Genomic DNA, 10,037 nt, shown 5'->3' with positions numbered 1-10,037 from the left:
GAGAGCCTTCTAGTCACTGTACAGACCCCAAGATCTAAGGAGCGGGACTCATGGAGCCCGCGATCGCAAGGCTGAGGTGATAAAGGGCTGGAGTTGTGGGAATGAGCGCAGGTGCCGACCTGGAGGCACGCTGGCCAAGCGGCTTGGAGCCTGCTGTTGAGAGCGAGGCTTCAGTAGTGTCTCTTCTGTTGCCCCTTTCAGCAGGTTTGCAACTTTTCTGGCTCAGTGAGGAGACAGTAGAAGACTCACAGCAGGGCAAAAGAGAAGACAGGTCCTTGATCTGTCAGAGATCAGAGGTCAGAGACGTCCTAACACTGGACTACTGTACGAATAAAATTAGAAAATCTATATGAATTCTGCAGTGGCCAGCACTTAAGGACTCAGTGATAGCTGTTGAAATTAAAACAATATTTTTGCACGAGTGAGTAAACGTTAAATTGAACTCTGTTGTTGTTGTTATTGTTATTTACACATAGTCTCACTTGGTAACCCAGGCTGACCTTAGACTTGAGATCCTCCTGCTTCATCCTCCTTTCCTAGTTCTGTGATTACAGATGTGCTACCAGGCCTGGTTAAAGGGACTCTTGAAAAGCAGACACTGAATGTGGGTGTCCAGACTCTGGAGTCAGCCCAAGTTAGAAAAATCCTCTGTTGCATGTAAAAAGAAAAGTGTTATGGAAAACAGGTAAAATTTAACATATATGAATGTATTCGTATTAGTTATCTGCACAAGTATATTTGGAATGAACACATTATAGCATCTAAAGAAAGGTGTTTGCCATAATCGTTAGCTAGTGGGGGGTGGTCTTTTAAGTTTTAATTTTCCTGTTAACATTTCTGCTTATTTCTGGTTGATATTACAGTAGTAGAAGACCCTCTGTGCCACAGGGGCCTTACAGGAAACAGGCAAGACCAATTTGTCACTAAATTTAGCTCAACTAGCTGAGTTGTGCCTCCATTTCAAGCTGACACATTTTTCTAATTCAGTACCATCAACATCTCTGATATTGTTAGCCCTTTTCTCCCTGCGTCTGCAAAGGCTCGCTTTGAGCTCAGAAGCATAGCCTCTTGTTTGGAGTTTAGTCACTGGCAATCTTTCTGTTTTTTACATGGTGGCTGGTTGGTAAACACGCTGGGGACTAGGCTTGGCTACCTATGTGCTGCTCGGTGTCCCCAGCAGCGGATGCACCCACTCTGCTCACTCCCACAGCTAATGCAGAGGGAAGACTGTCTCTTAGTTTTCACTCCTTCCCCTTGAACCAGGTGTGGGTGCTAGCATAGCCTGTTGGTAGTTCCCGTTCCTCGAAATGCTGGAAGATCTCCTAATTCAAGACATCAGGATTTACCAGAATGTGTTTGCAAACCTTCCCAGGAAGCTTTCTCTATATTCCACCTAAAAAAGTGCTCTCGCTTTTAATCCCTGAAGACACATATTTATACTTCATTATTGAGACTTCAGGAGCTGTTTCGTAATGAAGATAATTGTAGCTTCCGGCATAAGAAAGAGCTAATAAGATTTTATTTCTGTTGAATTATTCACCAACCTTGGGGGGACTGTCAAAGTCATCTTCAAGCAGTGTTCCTTCTATAAGGTGTCTGTCCCAGGACTTGAGCAAAGGTGTCAGTCAGAACCTGGATCACATGATGTCCTCAGGTTTTATCCTTGCATAAATAATTTCCTCTTTACCAACTCTAAGCATAGGGATCAGTTGAAGGGACTTTCTGAGAATCAGATAATTCCTTTCTGCCTCCTTTGTCTCTGATTTCTTAATTCTGGGAAGAGGTTACACTTATTGAATAAATCTCTGCATATAGAACCAAATGTGGTCATTTCCAATGAAGCAGTAAAAATAGTTTTGTGATAAATGGAAATGTTGATAAGCTGCAAATATTTTAAGTTCTAGGCTCCCCACTTAAAGTAGTTTAAGATTGGGATACACACATTTTCTTTTCTTTAGATGCCTACAACTCATTAGTTCAAAACATTTTGTTCAAATAACTGTATTCAAATATATTAGAGCTGGGTTGGAGAAATGGCCAGTGGTTAAGACTTCGTGTGGTTCCTGCAGAGGACCCATGTCTGTTTCCTAGTGCTTGCATGCTGGGTCACAACCATTGTAAATTCCAGTTCCCAGGGGCCCATCTCACACTTCTGAGCCCCACAGCCCCCGTTCACTGACAGACAAGGATGTCTCTGTCATGTTGCCACCTCTCTAGAGCAAGTGTGTTCATTCCTCACGTGTCACATACATGCCATAGTGAATGGTGGCCTTGTCACTTGGCTACCCAAGCCAGACCCGAGGTATCATCCTCAAGCTCCCATTTTTCAGGTCTTTCCACATTCTCTGTGGTTGTAATCATAAAGAATCACATGCCCCATGTGCAGGATCAAGCACTGTGATTTATAGGTATTTCATCCAGGTCAACTGCTGTACCCATTGCTCTGTCTCAAGAATGTAAGCTCCATACATGTAAGGACCGTTGGATATCTGTGGGCTCAGCCCTAGTCTCAGGTTCATACTGGATGATCAATAAACTTTTGTTGGACCAAACCTACATACCAGAAGGAATTAATTATAAATGAAAAATGAGCATTATGGAGGAAAACGTTTTGAATATTCATTGTGAATGAATTGATAGATCTAGTCAGAAAATGCTGGTCTGTGATGTGTGTTTCTTTTGTGTGTGTGTGTGTGTGTGTGTGTGTGTGTGTGAGAGAGAGAGAGAGAGAGAGAGAGAATGCATTCACATGCACATGCATGTGATTTGTGTATGTGTGTTTCCATAGTAACTCTGCAACAAACAGAGATAGCAGGTGTGAGTCAGGCTGTGGAGCATCCTGGCTGATGGTTAAGAGATTTAAATATAGGAACTTTCAGGATAGCCTTTGAAATGTAAATGAAGTAAATACCTAATAAAAAATTGGAGAAAAAAAAGAGATTTAAGTATCCAGTATATATATGGAACTGAGTGTGGCTGGGAGGGGAGGGATAGGGTGAAGCTGGAAGAGTCCAGGAGCCAACTGAGAACAGAGTTCATCACCCTGAAGGTAGAGAAATTAGACAGAATTGCCCTTCCCCTCAGTTCTGGGGAAGGAGCCATGTCCTGTGCACTGGAGGCCAAGGTATGAGTGTCAGATATTGATAGCTGGATCCTGAAGTGTCTGGATTCTCTAGTTTGTTGGACAACAGCCAAATGCAGGTTAGGGAGTGAGAAGAAAACAGTGATAGGTTAAGGGACTAGCCTATAATGGCGAGCTGGGCAAGTCCTGTTGCTTTCTGAGTTAGTGTCAGAGTGGTAAAGCCAGTGGGCTGCATGTACTTGGAGCAGTGCACTATTGATACATAGTCCCTGTACCCTGAAGGCTGGCACAACCCTGAGCACTGTTGAAGGCACCAATATTTTGAAGAGAGTGATACAGCCTACCACAATGAGTCAGTGTCTCACTGGACAATTACCCACACGTTCTTCTGGGTGAGTCACTGCACTGCCTAGGACCCATGACTGTGGGTACATAGTCCCTGAGCCTAGATGGTTTAAGGAAATTGTTGGTCATGAAGTAGAGAAGAAATAAAAAACGGTGTCGGGGGGGGGGGGAAGGCAAAGAGGGATTTGAGCAGTGTGAGGGTGGGAAGGAGGCAGAGTCTAGGCTCAGAGTAGAGTTTCCAGTGTGATCAAAATGTGACCATGCTGTTTTGAGGTGTATACAGAAAAGGCTTGGGAAAGCCCAGCAAGGTGTTGGTACCCTCCTAGTCTGGTGCTGCCACCCACTGAGTCATACGGGGGGGGGGGGGGGGAAGGGGGAAAGCATTTGGCTGACGGCTCCCTTGACATCCACTGAGTGTTGTGGGAGCTTTATGTTCTGTTGATCCATTGTCCATGATCTGCCTGTGGCTCTGCCACCACAAATATGGCCCCCTACCCCCACCTCAGAGCTTTCATTCTCAGTGTCCCAGTGCTCTTTGCACAATTCTGTCCAAAATTTGTTTCCTCATTCTTGACTTTCTTTGTTCTCATACTTTCTCTTCTACCTGAAGTCCTTCCCTGACCCATGGCTTGACAGTTGTCACTGCCCCTCCTCCTTGGTCATCACATCTTAACAAACTGTATGGAAAGGGACTTGTAGAGAGGAAAGGAGGTTCCCAGTAGTGGGAGGGAGACCGTGCAGGGGAGGTCTCAGGAGTGAGGAGAGCCATTGTATATATCCACAAAAATGAAAAATAACCAATTTAATAAAAAATTAAATAGACTTACTCACTCAGTAAATATTAGGTAAATGTGTGGAAGGTGTGTGTGTGTGATGTGTGTGTGTGTGTGTGTAATAAGGGAAGGCTTATGGTTGAACCTAGTTCAGTTTGTCAAAATTCTCTGATGTCCCCATTTTTTCAAAGATGGCTATGATACTGGAAACCTAAGAGGCCACCAGTGTGACGGTTAATTGGCATTGCCCACTTAACTGGACTTAGTATCACTATGGAAACACACCTCTGAGTGTGCATTCGAGTGTTTCCAGAAAGATTTCACTGAGGAGGAAAGCCTCACCTTGAATGTGTGGGCAGCACCGGTCCACAGGCTAGGGTCCGGGACAGAACGATAGAGAGAAAGAAAGCGGACACCAACCTTCGCCTCTCCACTCCCAGCCTGGGGGCGCAGTCTGGGCAGCTGCCCCACTTCCACACCTGCTGCAGTGCCTTTCCCACCGTGAAAGGCTGTGAGCCAAAACAAAGCGTCCTTTAAGTTGCTTCTGTCAGATATTTTTCACATTAAAGAGAATGGTCACTAATACCCATGAGGACAGAGTGAGAAAACTGGAAAATCCCCCTTCCCTCTGGGGCCAAGCAGAAAATTCATTGACAGGAATTCACTCTTGGGGATTTTATCCACTCTTGGGGAATCTGCGGCTTTCATTTTGTCCTGCGATTGTTTATGGGAATTCTTAGAAAGATAAAGGTACCAGCCATGGTCAGGAATGAGATGGGAGGAGGCTGTCCTTGGCTGCCGACAGGAGCCTGGAATCCATCTGTGAAGTGACAGGGTGTGCAGGGGGTCATGGGAAGCCAACTGCAGTGTTTACAGAAAGCACCAAACAGAAACCACACTGACTGAAGGTGACTAATAGAAAGAAACCACAGAGGACAGAGAAGTCATTTCTCGGCTATTTCATTTACTTCACACAAACGAGTATAACAAAACCCAAAGCAACTAGTCAACCAACAACCACGAAAAGTAAAGAAGAAAACCAAGAAGCCAAAGCACTACAGCAGACATGCAGAATCTCAAAAGAAATCCACGTAAGGATTTAAAGAAAATGCTTATTTTAGTCCACTTTAGAGACAATTTAGAAGTATGTAAATATGAATGATTATCTAATAATTTTCATGCCATCTGAGTTGATATAATGATTTTCCTGACACTGGCTGACTTTGCTAAGATGTCTGGAGGACAGCTAAAGCCATGCAATACTGATGCTTCTTCTGGGGACCTAACAGTACTAGGTGTGTGCCCCATATGCTCCAGGTTTGAGTCTAAGTGCTGAAAACAAAAAATGTCACTGGCTTGCGTACTTGGGTGGAGATAGGAGGTGGATTCCACCAGGGAACATGAGAGGAGCCTCTGTGTGAGCTCGTCTTTGGGAGGTCAAGCGCTTGAGTTTCTACAGAGAAGACAGTAGAAACCAGTGCTACGGAGGTCATATGCATGAGCTGTTCTGAAGGAAATGATACTCTTGACTCCAGTTAGATATTGTAAATGGCAAATTATCCCAACTCAGGAAGTCTACTTTTGGAGCAAAAGTTTTGAAAACATCAGAGCAGGGAAGTAGTAATTTAGTCAAGTCCACTTCTGTAATAAACAAGGGACTGGGACCGCAGAGTCAGCCTTTCATGTACCGTTAAAGAGGACATTAGAACCTGTCCAGCATTTCAAAAGATTGTTTATAAACATGTTTTATTTGCACTGTTATGGCTTTATTTTTGTGAGCTAGTTTGGTTTTCATTGCCTCTACTTCTTTCTCAAGGTAGAGATTTTATTAAAAGGAAATATGTTGAAATGTAAAGCAACCAGTGAAAGAAAAATTTGATTCAGGGCTAGTGGATGTAGCTCAGTTGGAGACCATTTGCCTAACATGCAGAGAGCCCCAAGTTTGATTTCCAGAACCACCCAAACCTTGTGACTTGGCCTGCACTTCAGTGATAGAGTCAGGAGGATCAGAAGTTCAAGGTCACCCTTGACTACACTGCATTCCTAAGCTAGCCTGGGATACGTGAAACTTTTCTAAAACAGTCTGATACAAAAGACATAAACGAGATAGCTTGCTTTCAGTGATTTACACTTAACCATCACAATGGTGCTTACTAGCTTGTGTGAGGATATCGTGGTTATTTTTTTGACACAAAATGTAATGTTTACTCCAAACATGACTGTATACCCTGAAATTCAAAGAGTCATTTAGCTGAGTAATTGTCAGTTAATTTTCTGTGTAATTTTCAAACCCCCACACCCCACTGTCCCTCTTAACTTCTGCCGAAGCATTATCTAAGTGATGGCAGACTTTTGGAGTGAGTCCCAGCAGTTGCTTGCGAATTCAGTCACAATAAACCTAAGCCCTTCAGCAAACCCCTCTTGTGATTAATTTTCCAATGGCAATGTAGGGGGAAAAAAGTCTGCCATTGTTTTTTCACTTCTTAACATTGGGATTAGAACTGTCATCCTAATTAATTGATGTCAAGTGAACAGGTTAGGCAGAGCAGTACTCCAGGGAAGCCTTGGAGTTGAACAGACTGAAATCCACTTGAGGCTGTTTGTGAAGGACTTCTCTGTGGTCACTAAGAGCAATGAGATGAATTTCCATTGATTAGCATTGTGAGACAATCAGCCTGTCTCAGATTTTTCAATAGATGCTGTCTTGAGAGCAAAATAAGGGTGTGCAACAGAAGACAATAGTTGCCCTAGAATACACACCCTGGAATTTCACTTTAGAATTTGGGTAAGACAGCAAAAATGACCCACTTCTTCCAATAGTGAAGTCTGCTGCCTTTATGTCCCAGGCTCTGGCAGCATTCAGCCAATTGGTCAGAATGTGAGAGCCAAGTTCCAGGTATTCATTTACATAAAGATGATCCTATATAGATAGATGTCAAGTATATGATTTATTTGCTTTTTGAATTTTGAAATACTCTCTCTATTATATAGCTTTGGTTGTTCTGAAACTCACTATGTAGACTACATAGACCAGGCTTGTCTCCAACTCATAGAGATCACCTGTCCCTGCCTCCTGAGTGCTGGCATCAAAGGTGCAGCCATCACTCCCAGCATAGGATTTTATTTTGAGGCAGGGTCTTTTGTAGCTCAGATTGGCCTCAAATTCAATATGTATCTGAGGATAACCAGTTCTTAAATCAACCATTGACCAGCAAGTTGTTCCTCAGACTTATTTTGAAAACACACACACACACACACACACACACACACACACACACACACAATCAGTGCCTGGGTGGTGATGGTGGCTCTTGGCTTTAATACCAGCACTTGGGCAGCAGAGGCAGGTGGATCTCCATGACATCGAAGCCAGCCTGGTCTACAGATTGAGTTCCAGGACAGCCAGGGCTACACAGAGAAACCCTGTCTTGGAAAACAAACAAACAAAAAAACCCAACCAAACCCAAGGCTGTGGATCAGTGGTTTGAGATCTGTAGGGTAGGCAATCTACATGGCTAACTTAGAGTTTATTTAAAAGATTTGATATGCAAATACAATATTTTCTAAGTACTTATTATACCCCAAATCTATTTTACGACTACAAGGCAGAAATGGTTATTATCGATATAGTAGTTATTATATCCACAGAGGTTAAACATCTTGCTGTGATTTTTGAATGCTAGTAGTTTGTTTCTGGAGTCTAAACCATTGTTAATGAGAAACTCAGAACACACATGGACAGAAGCAGAATGAAACTTTTTTGTTAATCATTAAAACATAGTTATTTCTGATTGATTAGTAGATGAGCTAAGATTTCAGAGTGTTCTTTTCTTTCCATAGCAATTTGACTTTGTGAAAAAATTTAGTGCGTTTTCTTTGCTTAGCAACTCACTGTCTCCTATCCTTATGTCTCCAGGCTTGCTTTTACAGTGGAGAGATCTTTGGCTATTGGCAAAGGTGGTCATTGCAGGCTTTGGCATGTTGGGGAAACCCTGGGAGAGCTTTGGCTGACAAGGTCTGCTCTTACCTTGGCAACATAATCATTGTTTGCTTCATGAAGAGACTGCGCAAAGACTAGCATAAAAGAGCACCGTTCCTGGGATCTAAGATTGTCTACCTACAAAGAACTGCAAGGATCTTTGTTTATTTTTTTGCTTTTAAAGTCAACTTAGGGGCCGTAAAAATCGCTGTGTTTAGAAGCACTTGCTGCTCCTGTAGAGGACCCCTGTTTAGTTCCCAGCACCTACAACACGGAGCTCATGACTACCTGTATCCCTAGCTCCAGGGAATTGACCACCCTCTTCTGGCTTCTGATGGCACAGCACTCATGTTCATGTACACACTCACAGATACATAATTAAAATGAAAATAAAATCTTAAAAATAGGGACTGACTGACCTTCAGAGACTTGAGCCTGGTACAATGGCGCCTTCCAGGAAGTTCTTCATTGGGGGCAACTGGAAGATGAACAGGAGGAAGAAGTGCCTGGGAGAACTCATCTGCACCCTGAATGTACCCAACGTGCCGGCAGGCACTGAGGTGGTTTGTACACCGCCCACCGCTTACATCGACTTTGCCAGAAAGAAGCTGGATCCCAAAATTGCTGTGGCCCGCACAGAACTGCTACAAAGTGACCAATGGGGCCTTCACTGGGGAAAGGACCCCTGGCATGATCAAAGACTTAGGAGCCACCTGGGTCGTGCTGGGACACTCGGAAAGAAGACATGTCTTTGGGGAATTAGACATGTCTTTGGGGAATCAGATTGGCCAGAAAGTGAACCACGCCCTGGCAGAGGAACTCGGGGGTGATCGCCTGCATCGGGGAGAAGCTGGACGAAAGGGAAGCTGGCATCACCGAGAAGGTCGTGTTCGAGCAAACCAAGGTCATCGCAGATAATGTGAAAGACTGGAGCAAGGTGGTCCTGGCCTATGAACTTGTGTGGGCCATTGAGACTGGCAAGACTGCAACCCCTCAACAGGCCCCAGAAATACAGGAGAAGCTCCGGGGATGGCTGGAATCCAATGTCAATGATGGGGTGGCTCAGAGCACCTGGATCATTTATGGAGGTTCTGTGACTGGAGCAACCCGCAAAGAGCTGGCAAGCCAGCCTGACATGGACGGCTTCCTCGTGGGTGGCACATCTCTCAAGCCTGAATTTGTGGACATCATCAATGCCAAACAATGAGCATTGCCCATCCCTCTACCTGCCTGCATAGATGGACTAGGTTGCCCAGAAGTTTAGTAACTGCTCCCACCAGCCACATGCTTCTGATGACATCATCTGCCCCATCTTGTGGCCTAATCCACACTGTACCTTCCTGAGCCGTTTCCACCTCCCCATAATGGTTGGGACCAGGCCAATCCCTTTACCACTTACAGTGGGTAGACTCAACTGTCACCAAGGTGGCTCCTGGGGAGGGGAGGGAGTAGAACTGACTGTCCCTTTGGGCCCTGACAAGTGAAATCACCTACCATTGGTTTGGGCTGGAAACTCATGGTTGGAGCACAGGAAGTGGGCTTCGTGTCACTTTGGCCTGTCACTTAGATGGCCTTGGCTCTAGCTTCACTCCCAAGCCCTACTGGATGTCTGATGCAGAAATTCAGAGCCTTCGGGTCTGAATTTCAGTATACTTGAAGGCCGAAATCCTATAAGGCCTGGGATAGTCCCCTCCCCCACGGTGCCGAAGCCCCTGTTTTGTGTTTGTGAACCATCCTACATGTAAGGGAAACAAACACCTGGGCCTAAAAAAAAAATCTTAAAAATAACTTAGGTATTACCTCATCGTCATGAAGTAGCTTCTGAGGAAAAATCTGTAAGAGTGTATAGAAGTTGTGA

The 10,037-nt window shown here is 44.3% G+C and overlaps 1 pseudogene across 1 annotated transcript in view; it reads left to right on the top strand.

Annotated features, from left to right (window-relative positions):
* Positions 1 to 5,117: 5,117 nt before the first annotated feature.
* Positions 5,118 to 10,037, top strand: part of LOC115029851 (triosephosphate isomerase pseudogene) — a 6,210-nt pseudogene continuing 1,290 nt past the window's right edge. The window contains exons 1-2 of the transcript XR_003835408.2: positions 5,118 to 5,291; positions 8,117 to 10,037. The exon at positions 8,117 to 10,037 is cut by the window's right edge and continues 1,290 nt beyond it. The product of XR_003835408.2 is annotated as a triosephosphate isomerase pseudogene (transcript). The remainder of the gene's footprint in view (positions 5,292 to 8,116) is intronic.

This window comes from Mus caroli, unplaced genomic scaffold (assembly GCF_978045245.1).
Source record: "Mus caroli unplaced genomic scaffold, Mus_caroli_1 scaffold_19, whole genome shotgun sequence".
Classification (NCBI taxonomy): domain Eukaryota; kingdom Metazoa; phylum Chordata; class Mammalia; order Rodentia; family Muridae; genus Mus; species Mus caroli.
The sequence above is the reverse complement of the archived record's forward strand: the minus strand, read 5'-3'. Positions and strand labels throughout refer to the sequence as shown.